The following is a 17749-nucleotide window of genomic DNA, read 5'->3' on the forward strand; positions in this document are numbered from 1 at the left end:
ATTCAAATATCTATTCCAAGAACACTTCTAATCCAACCATCACTGTGCTTGTCCAACGTTTCCTTCAGCCTCACCAATTTTAATGAAAATTGAAGAGCGAACCAAAAAACTTCCACCGCAAAGAGCTCTCCACTCGACGCTTCAAAAGCGCTTTGGCTCGGCAGGCACCCCCCAAAAACGCTTCCCCAAATCGCTATTTCGCGCTTTCCTAGATTGTAATACAAACTGACAATTTATGGCGACACTCCCGGGGAAGTGAAGCACGTCAAGGACTGTCGCGAGTCCGTTTTTTCCCGTGAAATCCGTGTCCGACGAGCGAGTTTGCCAAGTGCGAAAATCAACGCCCATGGACGACCATTATGGACACAGATTGGATGGAGATGCGCCGAACGAAGTGGCCATCTGGTGCGAGGGCTCTGCTCGAATCTGCTGTTGAGACTACTGGTTTCCATTTGGGAAGCGTCGGACCGAAAAATAGAAGTTGGAGTTTTGGTTTGGAATGGTGTTTGGAGTTGTTTTGATTTGAAAGTGCTTCTGTGAGAAAAAAGAGACTAGAATTCAACAAATTACATTTTTGTGTTAAAGAAAAGAAAACATTTGGAATTTTAAAACTCATCATAAGAGCTAGTGAAATAATTTTACCAGCTGTCATGCTACATATTTCTGCATGTAAAATTACATAGATTTTAAAGCAAATGCAAGTTATATTGAACATTCAGTCTTTAACACGTATCGACTGTTTATTGCTGTATTGAATACAAAACATGAAATGTAATTTTGCAACGTGTTAAGTTTGATGGTGTAGCATTACATCTTTTTCATGTAATTTTACATAAATTTATGTGGAACATGCAATTACAAAAAAATGTAAATTTTCATATTTTCTAATCAATTTATTTTCTTTACATTACCTTATATTAAATATGCTCAACAAATTCTTCCAAAAGGCCATTCCCACCAGGCGACTGATACGCAACTTCAAAAACAGCTTCATCAGCAGCCTACAAGAAGTTTTTTTCTACAGAAGCGAGACCACCACAAAAAAAGCTCGTCGAACTCCAACGCACCACAGTGCGATTATCGAACCAACTTTTCCGCGCTCCAGACAAAGCGCGATCGATTCGTCGCCAACCAGCGAAAAAAATCTCTTCTCCCAAGAAACAAAAAAAAAAAAACCTCGCAAAGTACATGAATTGTGCGATGGCTCTTTAGGAGGTCGTCGACGCTGTCGGTCCGAAATTGGGTTCAATTTCGTAACGGAGTCTCTCTTTTTTCTGCCCTTTCAGCTGAAAGCAGACTCAGTATAGTTTTTTGAATATTCATTGCTGCCCCCGTCTCAAAGATCTAGTCCGGTGTGCAAGTTGGCAAAAAAAGCTCCGCAAAAAAAAAGCCCGACAAGATCGGCAGGCAGCAACGTCAACTATTATTATTGCTGGCCCGTTGAAGTTGGTGTTTTTTTTTGCTCAACTGTTGAGGGTGAAATTCTTTTACGTCGTTTTTTTTTTGTGGAGCTACCAAAAGGTAGCCAAGCAGCTAGGAGTATTCAGTTGAATAGCTATAAAAGCCTATTATTTGACGAGAGCTGACACGAATCACGGTGCAGAGATGAGGTATGCGCCGAATTGCCTCGCGGGGTCGTTTGAGAATTACGTAACGTTGTTGATTAGAATTTAAAATTCTTCAAATAAAACGCGTAAAGAACATATTTTTTCAAAAAAAAAAAAAATGCGTAACGTATTATTTGAACGACCCCCAGAATTTGCGAACATCTCGACGAGGCAGGCAGAAGTTGGTTGCGAAATCGGCTTTGTTGTTTTTCTACTTTTGGGTGAAGTATTTTTCGACGAGATATGCTAGTCAGTGCCAGGATGGGAAATTTCTTGCACCACACTACGAGCAGGCACTTTGACGGCATGTTTTGACAAGTGGTTGGCAAATACGAGCGCCATTTTTTGAGGGTTGGAACAGGTGTTTTGATTTTGGATGTTGATTTTCATTACATTAAAATAATGAACGGGTTCATCTTATGGACAGAACTTGATCAAACCAAATAATGAAAAAACTATTATTCAAATTATTATCCTTTCTTCTTTAAAAATGCAAAACGAAACTTGATTAAAACTGGAAAACCCACCCCTTTTTGTCGTTTTATCGTGAACTTTGCTGTAAAGGGTAATTTTCACGAATTTTAGGTTGATTTATCGGTTAATCTTGACACTGTGGGGGTACGACTCCCTTACATATTTCGGAGTTATTACTTAGCCCCGTTTTTCAATTACAGCTCGAGACCATGAATAGATAGAATTCGAGTGTCAAAGGAAATTTTGTGTAAAATTTCACACCGGTTGAATGGCGTACTCAAGCTTAAAAAAACGTGTTTTCAATCAAAAAAAGCTTAAAAATAATTTAAACCCGCTGCCGTTTCACGTTATTTATTTCTGAAAATCTAGAGAAGTATAATTTTATGGGAAAATCAATGTATCAGAGTGGATACTATATCGATTTCCAAATCATCGGTTTTCTCCCGTGACCAAAAGGTGTTTTCCCAGAAAGTGTTTTATATAAAATTAAATAGCTTCCAAAATGTCGCAAGTACTAGTTGTGAACGAAGCCGTTTTTAATCGAATTTTAAATACAATTCCCAAAATTCCCAAAAGGCTCAGGATTTTCATCTCCTTGCCTTTCAGTTTTTCCAAACATCAATAAAACTTAGTTTTGTTTTAGGAAACTATGTAAATTATTGCTGGATTAGTGCGCTGACCACGAGGACGCGTTGTCTTGTTTTTGCATGCTCATTTTCATTTCTTTTGTATCGCTTTTTGTGTGCTTGGGTGCGTGGTTATAATAATTAAATAATGGCATCATTAGTGCGCTGACCACGGGGACGCGCTGTCTTGTTTTTGCATGCTCATTTTCATTTCTTTTGTGTCGCTGTTTGTGTGCTTGGGTGCGTGGTTATAATAATTAAATAATGGCATCATAAGTGCGCTGACCACGAGGACGTGTTGTCTTGTTTTTGCATGCTCATTTTCATTTCTTTTGTATCGCTTTTTATGTGCTTGGGTGCGTGGTTATAATAATTAAATAATGGCATCATTAGTGCGCTGACCACGGGGACGCGTTGTCTTGTTTTTGCATGCTCATTTTCATTTCTTTTGTATCGCTGTTTGTGTGCTTGGGTGCGTGGTTATTATAATTAAATAATGGCATCATTAGTGCGCTGACCACGGGGACGCGCTGTCTTGTTTTTGCATGCTCATTTTCATTTCTTTTGTGTCGCTGTTTGTGTGCTTGGGTGCGTGGTTATAATAATTAAATAATGGCATCATAAGTGCGCTGACCACGGGGACGCGTTGTCTTGTTTTTGCATGCCCATTTTCATTTCTTTTGTGTCGCTTTTTGTGTGCTTGGGTTTATGTTATTATATATAGGTGATGGGATTTTATTAAATGATCATTATATTGCATTATTATATTTAATCAATTATATAACCACACTATATTTTACACTTAACACATTATACAAAACACATATGAAACTGTAAACAGGAGCGTTTGGTACGGTATGTCCACGCATCCTTCCTCCCCTGTAGATTCTGTGAAATGTGATCCGTTCTCAGAATCCTCTCTGCGGTAAACACAACGTAGTAGGGCTGGCCGCTTTAATTTTTGCAATGCATTTTCGGGTGTTCTCGGATGTACTGCAATTATTAATAATGACAAGAAAAGTGCTTGGGGCGTAATCTAATCACAAGACTTTCCAGCATGCTTTCATCGGACTGGCTGCGTTTGTGTTAGATTAGATTAGATTAGATTAGATTAGGAAACTATGTAAATTATTGCTGAAAAGCAGGACTTGATTTTGATATAATTTTTTTTTAAAGTAATTCAACTAAAAAGTTGTTTGGGTTCAAAAGATTAAAAAAACATTATTATGAGCAATTCTCTACACAGCAAAAAATATCTGTGTAAAATCGCATGCAAAAGCATGCACATCACCGTTATGAGCAAAAGCATGTAATATTGTATGAGAAACATGTACACAAAAAGCATGTACGGATGAAAAAAAAGATTATGCACACCCCCAAAAATAACATCAATCTGGTGAGAGTCATATCCGGATGACTAAGCCCGCGCCCCAACCATCTCGGCTATCTCGCCGCTGTGAAAATGGCTGGATCAACACCGATGTAGCTGCAAGTTCCCTATATATCGTATACAGTTAATACAGCATACGACGTACGGGAAACCTACTGGTACATCGGCGTTGAACGCATTATTACAAGACGGAGGGATAGCCGAGATGGTTGGGGCGCGGACTTGGTAAGCTGGATACGATTCTCGCCGTATTGATGATATTTTTGGGGTTGTGCAAAATCTATTTTTTTTTTCTTCCGTACATGCTTTTTTGTGTACACGTTTTCTCATACAATATTACATGCTTTTGATCACCTAGGTGATGTGCATGCTTTTGCATGCGATTTTACCATCGGATTTTTTGCTGTGTGTATCATGCCTATTTTGACAATTTTTATTTATTGTATTTTTTTTATTTTGCTCGATATGTGTAGGTGCCTTCCGTAATTATGAACAAAGAAGCCATTTTGTGTCATTGGTTCACCCATACAAGTCTCCATACAATTTTGGCAGCTGTCCATACAAAAATAGAGGTCGCCGGTTCGAATCCCGCGGCGGGCGCTCTAAAATTCTTTGTGTAAATATGGGTATTCGGCGCCGTCGCTCCGTGCCATACTTCCATACACCTAGGAGCCCAGGGCGGCGAAGTCCTTGTAGATAAAAAGGAAGACACTAGTGGTTGGTACTAGCAATGGTGGCCGACAGCTATAAAGTCAACTTCGTCGTTTCCATACAAAAATAGTACGTAAATATTTGAAAATCTGCTACATTTGAAGGAATTTTCTGATCAATTAGGTGTCTTCGGCCAAGGTGTTGGTATTGTTGAGGACTGTTCAGAAAAAAAATAAGTACACGGATTTTTAATTACCTTTTTTTGCACAAAAAATCCATTTTCCAAAATTGATATTTTTTGATTTTCGATATTTTTTAAATATTCTAGGGGGCCAAAACTCGCTTTTGAGCATAGAGAAGTATGGTCAAAACAATTTTTCGTTGAGTTATGGTTTTTTGAAAATATTTTATTTTTTTTTGACTTAATTTTTAAGTTAATTTGAATTTGTAATCGAAAAGAACTTTACAGTTAATTTTTTATTTTTGATAAGGCCGATGCAAATATTTAAAAAAGTTTTTGTCCCTCGGCCCTGGTGACATTGGGTCAAATGAAACTAAAATTATGCTCAAATACAAAGATATGATCAAAGCAAGTCATCCAACAGTGTTTCTTGTTCGAGGGAATGATATTGACATGCTACAATGTTTAAAGTAGAGATTTTCAAACATTTAGGTACTTAACGAGCAATTCCAACATAAATATTAAAGAACTGATTTTTCGAGAGGTAATTTTTAGAAACAAAAACGTACCTCAACTTTAGACAGCTGCCAAAATGACAGGATTTGTTCTAGAAACGAGATTTTTTCTGCTAAGTCATCTTGAGATGTCCCCTACAAAACCCTTTTAACAGACTTTAGTTTTGAGAAGAACCTGAGAAATGGTAAAAGCCGTAAAAAATCTATTTGACCCAATCTAACCCCCCCAGATCCAATGTCACCCCCACTGACGGTATCAGCACTTTTTTAAATTTCTCTAAAACGTCTTGAATAAAATTTGTACCAGCCTAAGCAAAAACTAATTTTTTGCTCCCTGTTTTTTTGGCCTAATATTAAAAATGAAAGAACTACTAAATGAAAAAATAAAATGTCAGGTTTCTGGCAGATTCTACATTTTAATAATTTTTCCCATAAAATAACATGTGTCTCGATTTTTTTTAGAAGTTAGGTAACGTTTCATTCAATTCAGTTTGAATAATACAGAAAAACTAAATTTAAAAATTTCCAACTATTGATTCAACATAAAGGGCCCCTTCAACAAATTCCCACAATCTTGTATACCTTAAAAATTCACCACCCGTTCCAATCTAGGCTGATAGATTCGTAAACCTAGTTGCGGGCATGGCCGCCAGCACCAATTCCCGTCACTCCTAGCATCCAGCTGTGTGACATTTTTCGCAACGGGGTCACTTCCCCTCCGGGTCTCTCCAGTCCCGGCAGGTGGCCACCAACCCAAGTCCAGTTGTTGTTTCTCGCTATGCTCATTTGCGGGCTTCGCCAGGGATCGATACGGGGTGCGCGATGGCGGTGGCGTTTAATCTCTCCACCAGCTCCGGAAGGGTTGCCCCCTCGGGGGACGATGACTGAGTTAGTACCTAGGTCTGACCTGGGCTAGGTCGGGCAGCAAGAAACAAAACAACAAACACACAAGTCTAGGCGAATTTCGCGGAATGTGCTTGTTTTTCGGTGGGACAAATAGTGCTGGCACGGTGGGCTTATGGGAGTAATCTTTTATGGAGAAATATTTGAAAAGTATGAAAAAAAATTTTATGTTCTCACTGTTGTTTTTCTTTTTCAAATTTTCATAACATATCTCGGCTTAATTTTTTTGTGGATTTTAAGTATTGGAATATTAATAATCAACAATAATTCAAAGCACACCATGCAACTTTTGCTATTCAATAATGTTTAAATCATAAGACTTTGCCTCCGGTCCAGAAATTTAGCAACCTATCAGAAAACAGGTTCCAGTCCTAGATTTGCTATCCCGAGCAGACGGAAATAACGTGGGAATAACATTTTTTGATATTTGAAAATTCTAGGCCAATAACATTTTATGTTATTTATAACAGGATTTGTTATTCGTCGTTATGATTTTTTTGTTATTCGATTGTTATTGTAATAACAGACTAATAACATTTTTAATTATTTTTCGAACAAATCTTTGTTATTATTTTTTGTTATTTTAACAACTAATCCGATCATCCCAATAACAGTTGGAGGTATTCTTCCATAACAAAAAATGTTATTCCAAAGATGTTTTGGCGTTCAACCAATAACAGACCAATACATAATTTTGTTATAATAACATAAACTGGAATCTATGACATTTCCCCGAAACCCATATTACCGAAGGGACATTTCCCCGAATGCCACTTCCCCGAAAAGACACTTCCCCTAATAGTCATTTCCTCGAATTCCATTTACCCGAATTTCCCATTTCCCCTAATCGTCCACATCCCCGAATGCCATTTTCCCGAATGCCACTTACCCGATTAGTCATATCCCTGAATAGTCATTTCCCTGAACGCCGCGCGCGCGCTCCTGGGCACCGGGCATTTCGGCTTGACCGCGTTCGGGGAAATAGCATTTTACAGTCGACTCTCTGCTTGTCAATATCCAAGTGACCGTCGAGGAAGAGAATCATCAGATTACAGAACGATGCAAAATGAAGACTCGATTGAAAATATTTTTTTCTTGATACCCAGCTATGGGAGAGAATCATGGCAACGTCCATCAAACAAAAACAAACTAATGTCAAACACCCTTGAAAGCTTCGTTTCGCCAAAAAAAAATGTCTATGCAAGCCATGAAAACTGAAATTATTGACAACCGGAAGAGATTTTTAAAGCAAACAGAATCCAAGGGACAGTCGAGGAAGAGATCCGTCAAGCAAGGGAAAATATCGAGGAATGAAGATAATTGAAGTATGCAGATTGAAGGGACTGAAGAATTCATCGATAGATGGAGAATTATTGATATCGAGAAGATCGACAGCCAGAGAGTCGACTGTATAAGAAAAAAAATGATGGCAATTTTTATCACATCAAACTACATATAATATTTCTTGAAAGGTTCGTATTGGCCTTGAATGATCAACTTTCTTTTTGGCTTCACTCAGAACAGACGTAGCATTTTAGGGGGGAAGGGGTGTTGGAAGGTTTGGTACTATTCATTCAAATACAATGAATATTGTTACAGACTTTTTTTAATATATTCTCAAAACAAATACCCTTTTCTTATAGACATGATAATAATAATGCAATAGAAGTTTTGTTATTTTTTATGATTCAAAAACATACCGTGCGATTTTCGTAGTACCCCGTATCAGTAGAACCCCGTTCACACTGATCATTTTATTCACATTGCTGGTTTGGGATTTGGCGAAAAGTATAATCAACAAAAACTTCATTTAAAATTTGTACCAGCCTTATGTACCTATTTGTTCGATTTTTGCGTTCATGAACAAAATTCGAAAAAAAAAATTCCTCGAAAATTTCTCAAAAACAACATCTAATCATGCGGTTGAATACAAATGTTAATTTAACAAAAAAAAATCTAGTAATTGGGTCCTAAAATTAAGCTTAAATTTGTGATATTATTGTTCACAAGAAAAATAAGCTTTACTAAGTACAATGACCCTTTGAACGTACGCAAAGGATTTAAAATGGATTTTCAATTCAATTTTTAAAAATTAACTTCACGGCACTTCTTTTCAGAAAAGCTTCACTTGACAGCTCGATCCAGGGGGGCCATAGTTGATCCATCGAAAATTTTTTGTCTTGTCAATAACTTTTTTTTTGCATAAAAAAGTTATCAAAAATGGTTTATAATCGTGTTTCTTACCGTTGTTCATAAAAATTGACAAAGGGCTTTACTACCCAATTTACAACATTTAATCAACAGCATACCCGAAAAAGTTGTTTGTTCGGTAAAATTGAGGAAGAAAATAACTGTTAGTCATGGAAAAAGGCTTTAGCGAAAATGATGATTAGGGGATATGCAAATTCGGGTAATTTTAAATTTAAATAAACGGCAATTTTCGTAAGTGCCACTTCGGGTAAATGGCATTCGGGGAAATGGCGGATTAGGGGAAATGGCATTCGGGGATATAGCCGATTAGGAGAAATGATATTCGGGGAAATGGCATTCGGGGATGTGGCTGATTAGGGGAAGTGGTAATCGGGGATGTGACCAATTAGGGGAAATGATTTTCGGGGAAATGGCATTCGGGGAAATGTCATTCGGGGAAATGAGCTAGACCCCATAAACTGTTATTAAACCCTTGTGCAAAAATAGATTTTTCAAGAAGATTCCATAACACGTTCTGTTATTTTAACAGTATTTGTTATTGACAACATAACCTAAATTTGAATTTGTACCGAACATTATTCAAATAAATTTAAAAAATGTTAAAAAAAAGCATTTTTGCAATTCCGTCGTGAAACTACTTACTTTTCCTGTCATTCTTGAACGACGAAATAGCCTACTTTTCTGTACCAAAAATAACAGAATCGAATAGCAACACTTTTCAAAATAAATGCTGAAAAGTTCTACTTTTCAGCACTGAAATGGGTGCTGAAAAATTGAACTTTTCAGCACTTGTTTTGAAAAGTAACACTTTTCAACATTTTTTTGATTCAAACGATTTATTGACAAAATACATGAAAATTTGACATAAATTTTCACTCAATGGGTGTTTTTCGGAATTGCAAAAAATGTTGTATGTAACTCGTTGCAAAACTTGATTTTTTCAGCACTCTTCATATTTATCCAACTCGGTGAACCTCGTTGGATAAATGTACGACTCGTGCTGAAAAAATCCTCTTTTTGCAACTTGTTGCATAAACTACTATTAAACAGTATTTTTATTTGCTCTTTTATTTGTTTTTGTTCCAAAATATCGCCAACGTGCCAGAAATTCCCAAATTTTTGTTGTTTTGTTTGTGATGCTCGCCCCAAATCACCCATCCCAAACCACACCGAAAATCCCGCCAAACTGGTTTTTGATTAATGACATCGCAGAATACGCGGGCGCACATGGTTGCACATCGTCGTCGTTTGTTTCTGTACCGCACAGAAATGCGTTTGGAAATTTCAAGTGACGAAACAACGCGTTTGAAAATATTTGTCCCGATAACGGTTGGGACGAAAAAAAAATCCAAAAAGGGGAAAAATGAGGGCGTTTGCGTATCGATTTGTGGGTGGAAATTGAGGAAATGTGTCAGGAAATGCGTTGAACATTTTTTTTTGTTATTTGATTGAAATTCAAGAAAAAGTGATTTTTTCTGAGAGCTTGGAGGACTAAGATTGCTGAAAATTTAAAATCGTTTACAAAATAAATAGACAAACTTTTTAAAAAGATTTAAAAAAATTTACCTTAAACGTTTCAGACATAACTTCATAACCCTTATAAAACATTTTTCAATAAAAAAAATACAGGCAATTGATTAAAATCCTTTGAACATTCATTCTAGTGAAACATTTAAATTAATTCCCCCATTCTAGAGTCATCTAATTCAACACCCTTTTGATTTTCTTCTGAGAAAAAATTAATTCATACAGAGAAATTGCTTCCAACCCAAAGCCAAGTACCTCAAGCAAAGAGTCCTTGCATCGATTATGAATACGTTTCAGTGAAAACGATTTGCAAGTGGAAAACTACACCACCAGCAAGTCAATTCCTGTTAGCCTAGGCACATCCAAGTTGGGATCTAAAACAGCTGGGTTTGGTTCGAATTCAAGTTTTAGTTTCAATAATATAGGTTTTAACCATGATCAAGATCAACAACTTTGGTGAGTTTCTATTTAGATTATTACATAGTCCTCCTTGGCAGTGTTCCCAGAATGCCAGATTTTTTTTACCGTTCGTCTTTTGCAATAAAGTTTAGAGTGTCTGTATCTGCGTCTTCAATTTAAAAAAAAAAAAACATCTGAATTGTCAATACTCTATGACAGTGTTGCCAGACCATCAAAATGTATGACTAATCGGAGAGGTCTAACAAATGTCTATCATTTGATCAATAGTAACTTTCATATTCAATTGTCAACCTCCGGTGTGGACATTTCAGAAGAATTCCACTAAAGTGGTGACATTTTGTGGCAGGGTGGCCAGATTTTCTTAAAAATGTCTAAATTCATAGCATAGGCCATTCGAAAACTGTTCAAACAGTGTACAGAAAAAAAAATCCTGGAAGTAATTAAAATCAAAATTGTCGAAATCACGCTTTGAAAATACTTTTAAAAAAAGTACCTAAGTATCCGTAACATGAGACAGGGTTGCCAAATCTTCTATTATTTTTAAAGGAATTTCAATCACCTTACTAAATGCGACAAACCCACAAGACACACATACTTCTAACTTTTTATTAGTGATAAGGTTGAAATATTGACGTTTCGCCCTAGAAAGCGGTTCATCTTCAGGGGTTACAAATTGAACTGTCAAAACAACCAACAAAAACATAATTCATCCACTTTTTCACATCCCACTGTACTGAGCAACAATGTTGCTCTAATTAATATTGTTACTCAATTACAGTTCCCCTCCGACCCTCCCGACGGGTAATTGATTATTTGAGGTCGGACGAAAAAAAAAAACGTGCCTTTCTCACAAAATGTGCGACCTCCTCCTGCAGCAGTTGTTTGAGGTACTCGCTTGCAACAAAATTGAAATCGTGTGCATCTCTTGCTCCCGGGAACATCCTTGCCAGCGGCCGCGGCCCAAGCCAAGGATCATTAACCACGGAGCAGCGGGAAAAATGACGAAACGAAGGTTGATATTAAACTTACGTCCTCCAAGACGACCAAGACGACGGCGACGGTGGCCAAGGAAATTATTTTCCTGGGTGCATCTGTCTTGTTGTTTATTAAAAACTAATAAAATACGGAACTCCACGAGTACTCGCGCGGGTTGGATCCGGGCCAGTTCGCTTCGGTGGCTGTTATGAAAGTTTCGCGTTTTGTTTGGTGGTGTGTAGTTTGTGTGGAAAAGTTTATGAGATCTACTTTGACAGGGAGAGGTTATCACCGCTTCAGGTGGTAGTAGCAACATAGAAGAACTTTGGATTGGGTTTATTTAGCAGACTGGAATTGTGGGTTGAAGGAAGTTTATGAAAAGTGTTTCTAAATTTTATGTTTGTTTTTTTTTGGCATTTTTGTCATTTTTGTCATTTTTGTCATTTTCGACATTTTTTGTAATTTTTGTAATTTTTGTAATTTTTGTCATTTTTGTCATTTTTGTCATTTTTGTCATTTTTGTCATTTTTGTCATTTTTGTCATTTTTGTCATTTTTGTCATTTTTGTCATTTTTGTCATTTTTGTCATTTTTGTCATTTTTGTCATTATTGGCATTTTTGTCATTTTTGTCATTTTTGTCATTTTTGTCATTTTTGTCATTTTTGTCATTTTTGTCATTTTTGTAATTTTTGTAATTTTTGTAATTTTTGTAATTTTTGTAATTTTTGTAATTTTTGTAATTTTTGTAATTTTTGTAATTTTTGTAATTTTTGTAATTTTTGTAATTTTTGTAATTTTTGTAATTTTTGTAATTTTTGTAATTTTTGTAATTTTTGTAATTTTTGTAATTTTTGTAATTTTTGTAATTTTTGTAATTTTTGTCATTTTTGTCATTTTTGTCATTTTTGTCATTTTTGTAATTTTTGTAATTTTTGTAATTTTTGTAATTTTTGTAATTTTTGTAATTTTTGTAATTTTTGTAATTTTTGTAATTTTTGTAATTTTTGTAATTTTTGTAATTTTTGTAATTTTTGTAATTTTTGTAATTTTTGTAATTTTTGTAATTTTTGTAATTTTTGTAATTTTTGTAATTTTTGTAATTTTTGTAATTTTTGTAATTTTTGTAATTTTTGTAATTTTTGTAATTTTTGTAATTTTTGTAATTTTTGTAATTTTTGTAATTTTTGTAATTTTTGTAATTTTTGTAATTTTTGTAATTTTTGTAATTTTTGTAATTTTTGTAATTTTTGTAATTTTTGTAATTTTTGTAATTTTTGTAATTTTTGTAATTTTTGTAATTTTTGTAATTTTTGTCATTTTTGTCATTTTTGTCATTTTTGTCATTTTTGTCATTTTTGTCATTTTTGTCATTTTTGTCATTTTTGTCATTTTTGTCATTTTTGTCATTTGTGTCATTTTTGTAATTTTTGTAATTTTTGTAATTTTTGTAATTTTTGTAATTTTTGTAATTTTTGTAATTTTTGTAATTTTTGTAATTTTTGTAATTTTTGTAATTTTTGTAATTTTTTGTAATTTTTGTCATTTTTGTCATTTTTGTAATTTTTTCATTTTAATTGTTGTTTGAAATGTTGTATTTTCGTATTTTTGTTTTTTTGTGTATTTTTTAATTTTGTATTTGTTGTATGTTGTAATTTGATAAGAATTTGAAAAAAATGCTGAATTTGTCCAAAAATTAGCCGACCAAACATTCAAGCAAAAACAGCTGGAAAACATGCTATACCAGACGAAAAATTGGTTGGGATAGTCGAAAACCAATAAAAAAACCACCATATTGAAAAAAAAATACTAAACCGTCCAAAGATAATAAAACCTTAAAAAATATAGGTAATAGTCAAAAAAACAAGTTGATTTAACACAGCAAACCTTAAAGGTATAGCCTAAAACAAGCTTAAACAGTAAAAATGACTGGCTTTAAAAGACAGCAATTTTTCAGCTTGAAAATTTGAAAAAAATAACTATCCTTTTAGCTGGACTTTTTGAAGTTTTAGGAACTGGAAAAAATGCCAAATCAACGATTAATTCTTTCCGAAATTTTCTTTCCGTGTATAAATTCCATAAAATCTCAACTGAATCTAACCAAATTTTACTCCCTAATCTCCAAACAGACTGTAACATTACCCCTATCAAAATTGTTCCAAACACTTTAATTTATTTACATAGTTGTCTCGTTACCAACGCCTTTGTACACTCAGCAGTTGAACGGAATCGGTTTACATCCCAACCACGTAAACAAACAATTTTTCAACGTCTTTCGCCGACCCGTTCCACGCTGGGTTGCTCCGTGAGCCAGACAATAAAAAATAAACCAGAACCAACAATTTTGTTTCGTGTATCACAATTTTTACCCAAAAGAAACATCCTTCCCAGCACAGCTGCTAGACACACATGTCATTAATCACTTTGACAAACGTACTCCCACACATCCACGAACGCACATACGCTCAACGTTTTGTGTACATAATTGATCCCCCTTCTAAATAACCAATAATCCGTAAATTTAATTCCATTAAAATCTCATTTTCCAGAGATAATCCTTACTTATTGCTCCCGTCGACTTCGTCGAAAATCCTCCCGTTGCTCGTTATCGCCGCCGAAACTGTCCTGCTCCTTACTCTTCCTTCTTCCTTCTCACAATTTCCCCTTCCTTCAGGAAGAACTTCCAATTTTCCTTGCTTTATTTTCGCTTCAAAACAAACACAACACAACAAAACCCCCGAATATCGATTCACATGCCTTCCTCTTCACTTCTTCACCATTTCTCTTCCTTCGCTTTGCGCTTCTCTTCGCTTCGCGCTCACCTCCATGCGCCCCCGGCCGTAATCCTTTTTGCACTTGTGGAATTTGCGACTTTTTACATGCTTTTTTCACGGGATTTTCTTGCAACTTTGGGACTGAACATAAAATTTACGGGACACAACGGAAGAACCCCACGATTAGCTTGAATTTCTTTAGCTGCGCCGATGCGATGTTTTCGGGTGCGAAATAAATCAAAGCCACGAGAAAGGAAAGGAATTTGCGATGAACAGAAGAGAGAATAAAAAGAGAAATATGGGATTTAACACAAGCCTCGGAAACCTTCTTTTCACTTTTCAGCGCGCCGCGCTGACATTTCTCCTTTCACCTTAACCGGTTAAGGTGCCACACCACACAACCACAGCCGTGAGCACGTTCTGGAGATGCTCAAAACAAAAACAAAGAACTTGTGTCGGGCCGCACACACACACACTCACACGCGCCAACTGCGACCGACCACAAATCGATCTTGTCTTGACCGGTTGTTGTGTGTTGATACGGTCGCCTGCTTGTGCAATCTCTCTCGCCAATCCTTCCTGCAGACTCTTCTTCTTGTGCGAACCTCTTTGAAACACGTTCGCGCGTGTTTCGCCAAGGTTAATCCAATTTCCCTTCTCGCGCGCCGCGGTCGATAACTGTAAATTATTGGACCAAAATGTGGTTGAACCACGCGCGGTAGGTTGTTTTTTTTGTGTTGGGTTACGACCGACTAACTCGCTCTGTACTATCTACCACAAGCTTCTTCAGCCTTCTTCCTACCAGCAGAACACACCAATACCAGGGCCCCCACACACCGGCGGTCACACAATAACACGAGCCTGCTCTCCAAAACTGGAAATCTTCAACCAGCGACGGATGCTGCGGCGATGCCCCCTGTCTGCTCTGGGTTTTGCTGCTCCCTGCACAAAAGGTGTTCGACCACTACACACCACCTTCAGAAAATTCGTCGTACAAGCACTAGCGAGGAGCTCCAGATTACAGTGTGTCTTCTACTGATAGAGCCGCCGTTGCTGGATGCTGCTGGAGGGAACCCCTCAGAAACCTTGATCGGAACGCGCGCGCGAAGACCTACCGACCAATCTCATCTTCCACGACCGAAGCGCTGACGTAAACTGGAACAACAACGTCGGTGGCTCGCAGACCTGGCCCGCGACGAAGCCTTGCTGCGCTTCGATCCTGTCCCGACTCGTCTGCCACGCTCTTCTCCACTCACCAGAGAGAATTGCCGCGCTCTCGCGAGCGCGATACCGCCTTTGCAGACTTTTTCGTTCCCCCCGACGCAGACTTCTCCATAGATGAGCGTTCCGGCAAAACCGGTTTCGCGCATTTTGTCTTTTGCTTTTTGTTTTTTGGCCCATCGAAGAAGGCAAAGAGACACAAGAGCGAACGTGCTCAAGTCGTGCGAGAGAGAGAGCGCGACACCTGAGTGCAAAGTTATGCTGCAGCACAGCTGAAGCGCATTCAACGGAAAGGGGCGCCGGTTTTTGCCGTGTTTATGCTGCGAGAGGGTGGGTGGTTGGGCTTCTTATGCTCATGCTCTCGCGCTCGCTCTCTCTCTCTCACTGTGTACTGTTATGTTGCAGGTGGTTTATGCTGGGAGAGCGGGAGCGGGAGAATGAGTTACCGCGCAAAGGAATGCGGGAGAGTGAGTGGGAACGAATGCACCCAAAAGTGAAGTTGTTGTTGGAAGTTATGCGAAAATTATTTATTTTACATCCAATAAGAACATCGAAAACACAAAAGCACGAGTCGTACATTTATCCAACGAGGTTCACCCAGTTGGATAAATACGACGAGTGCTGAAAAAATCATGTTTTGCAACGAGTTCCATGCAACATTTTTTTTGCAATTTCGAAAAACACCCTTTGAGAGGAATGATGAGTCAAATGTTCATGTATTTTGTCAATTAACCGATTAAATCAAAAAAATGTTGAAAAGTTTTACATTTCGAAACAAGTGCTGAAAAGTTCAACTTTTCAACATCCATTTCATTTATTGAAATTATCAAGTTTGCTAAACTGCCCATAAATGTTCCTTATAGTCCCTTGTAAGTACAGTCCAGACTCGATTATCCGAAGCCTCGATTATCCGAATTTTCGATTATCCGACTTCGGATAATCGAATCACGAATTCTGCGACCCAATTTTAGTCAAATTTTAATAGTTGACTGCCTACTAAATTAAAAAAATGTATTTTTTCATTTTTTTCCATCACCGCCATTTTGGCCACTATCATGCATTTAAAAATTCTAAATTACTTTAGCGTAGTTAAGGGATCATACTAAAGCTAAACAATCGAAAATACGAGAACAAAAAACATTTTTTTTTTCGTGTTTGGATTATCCGAACTCTCGATTAGGCTGGTACAAATTTTATTTAAAGTTTGAATTTGATATTATCATCTATTTATTATCCATTTATTGACTGAGGTTTCTTCAAGATAACGTACGATTAGTGCGCTGACCACGGGGACGCGCTATCTTGTTTTTGCATGCTCATTTTCATTTCTTTTGTGTCGCTATTTGTGTGCTTGGGTGCGTGGTTATTATATATAGGTGAAGGGATTTTATTAAATGATCATTATATTGCATTATTATGTTTAATTGATTATATAACCACACTATATTTTACACTTAACACATCATACAAAACACATATGAAACTGTAAACTGGAGCGTTTGGTACGGTATGTCCACGCATCCTTCCTCCCCTGTAGATTCTGTGAAATGTGATCCGTTCTCAGAATCCTCTCTCGGTAAACACAACGTAGTAGGGCTGGCCGCTTTAATTTTTGCAATACATTTTCAGGTGTTCTCGGATGTACTGCAATTATTAATAATGACAAGAAAAGTGCTTGGGGCGTAATCTAATCACAAGACTTTCCAGCATGCTTTCATCGGACTGGCTGCGTTTGTGTTAGATTAGATTAGATTAGATGAGGTTTCTTCAAGATAACGTACTTCGAAAAAGTTTGTAAAAATATATTGGGCTATTTAGAAAATTTATATTATTATATATTTATCATTATTATTGAGCTAACAGTCGGAGGTTGGTTCAGCAGAAAATTTATAGATTTCTTATGATATAGGTTATATTTTTCAGGTTTAAAACATATTTGTAGATACTAAAAAGCATTTGCATTAAAACATAAAAGGTGTTTATATAAAGAAAGACCCGCTGGACTTTCACTTCGGGTGATCCAATCTTTGGAAACAAGCATACTTCCCATAGAAACTTTGGATAGTCTCACCCAGAGTTTGCTAAGTTTTTGCCTCATACAACGAAAAATTCCCAAAAAAATGTTTAGGACTCGCGGCTTGTGATTTACCAAAAAATTTCATTGAATACAAAATGATCACTTCCTGATGTGTGGGCCCTATGAGCTATGATTTCTATATTAAATTTTCGAAAGGTCCTATCTGCATAGGAAACCCATGACTCATTGGTTATTTTGA

At 36.7% G+C, this 17749-nt stretch overlaps 1 protein-coding gene across 5 annotated transcripts in view; it reads right to left on the reverse strand.

The window, feature by feature from the left end:
* Window positions 1-15597, reverse strand: part of LOC120422308 (sterile alpha motif domain-containing protein 5) — a 426502-nt gene extending 410905 nt beyond the window's left edge. For 2 of the 5 annotated variants that reach the window (XR_008212123.1, XM_052708205.1), the window contains exon 1: window positions 14041-15548. The gene's annotated coding sequence lies outside the window, so the exon portion shown is untranslated. Of the gene's footprint in view, window positions 1-14040 lie in introns of all 5 variants that reach the window. The other 3 variants (XM_052708208.1, XM_052708211.1, XM_052708213.1) reach the window with 3 other exon arrangements.
* Between the last annotated feature and the right edge of the window lie 2152 nt (window positions 15598-17749).

The sequence above is a fragment of the Culex pipiens genome, chromosome 1 (assembly GCF_016801865.2).
Source record: "Culex pipiens pallens isolate TS chromosome 1, TS_CPP_V2, whole genome shotgun sequence".
NCBI classification, from domain to species: domain Eukaryota; kingdom Metazoa; phylum Arthropoda; class Insecta; order Diptera; family Culicidae; genus Culex; species Culex pipiens.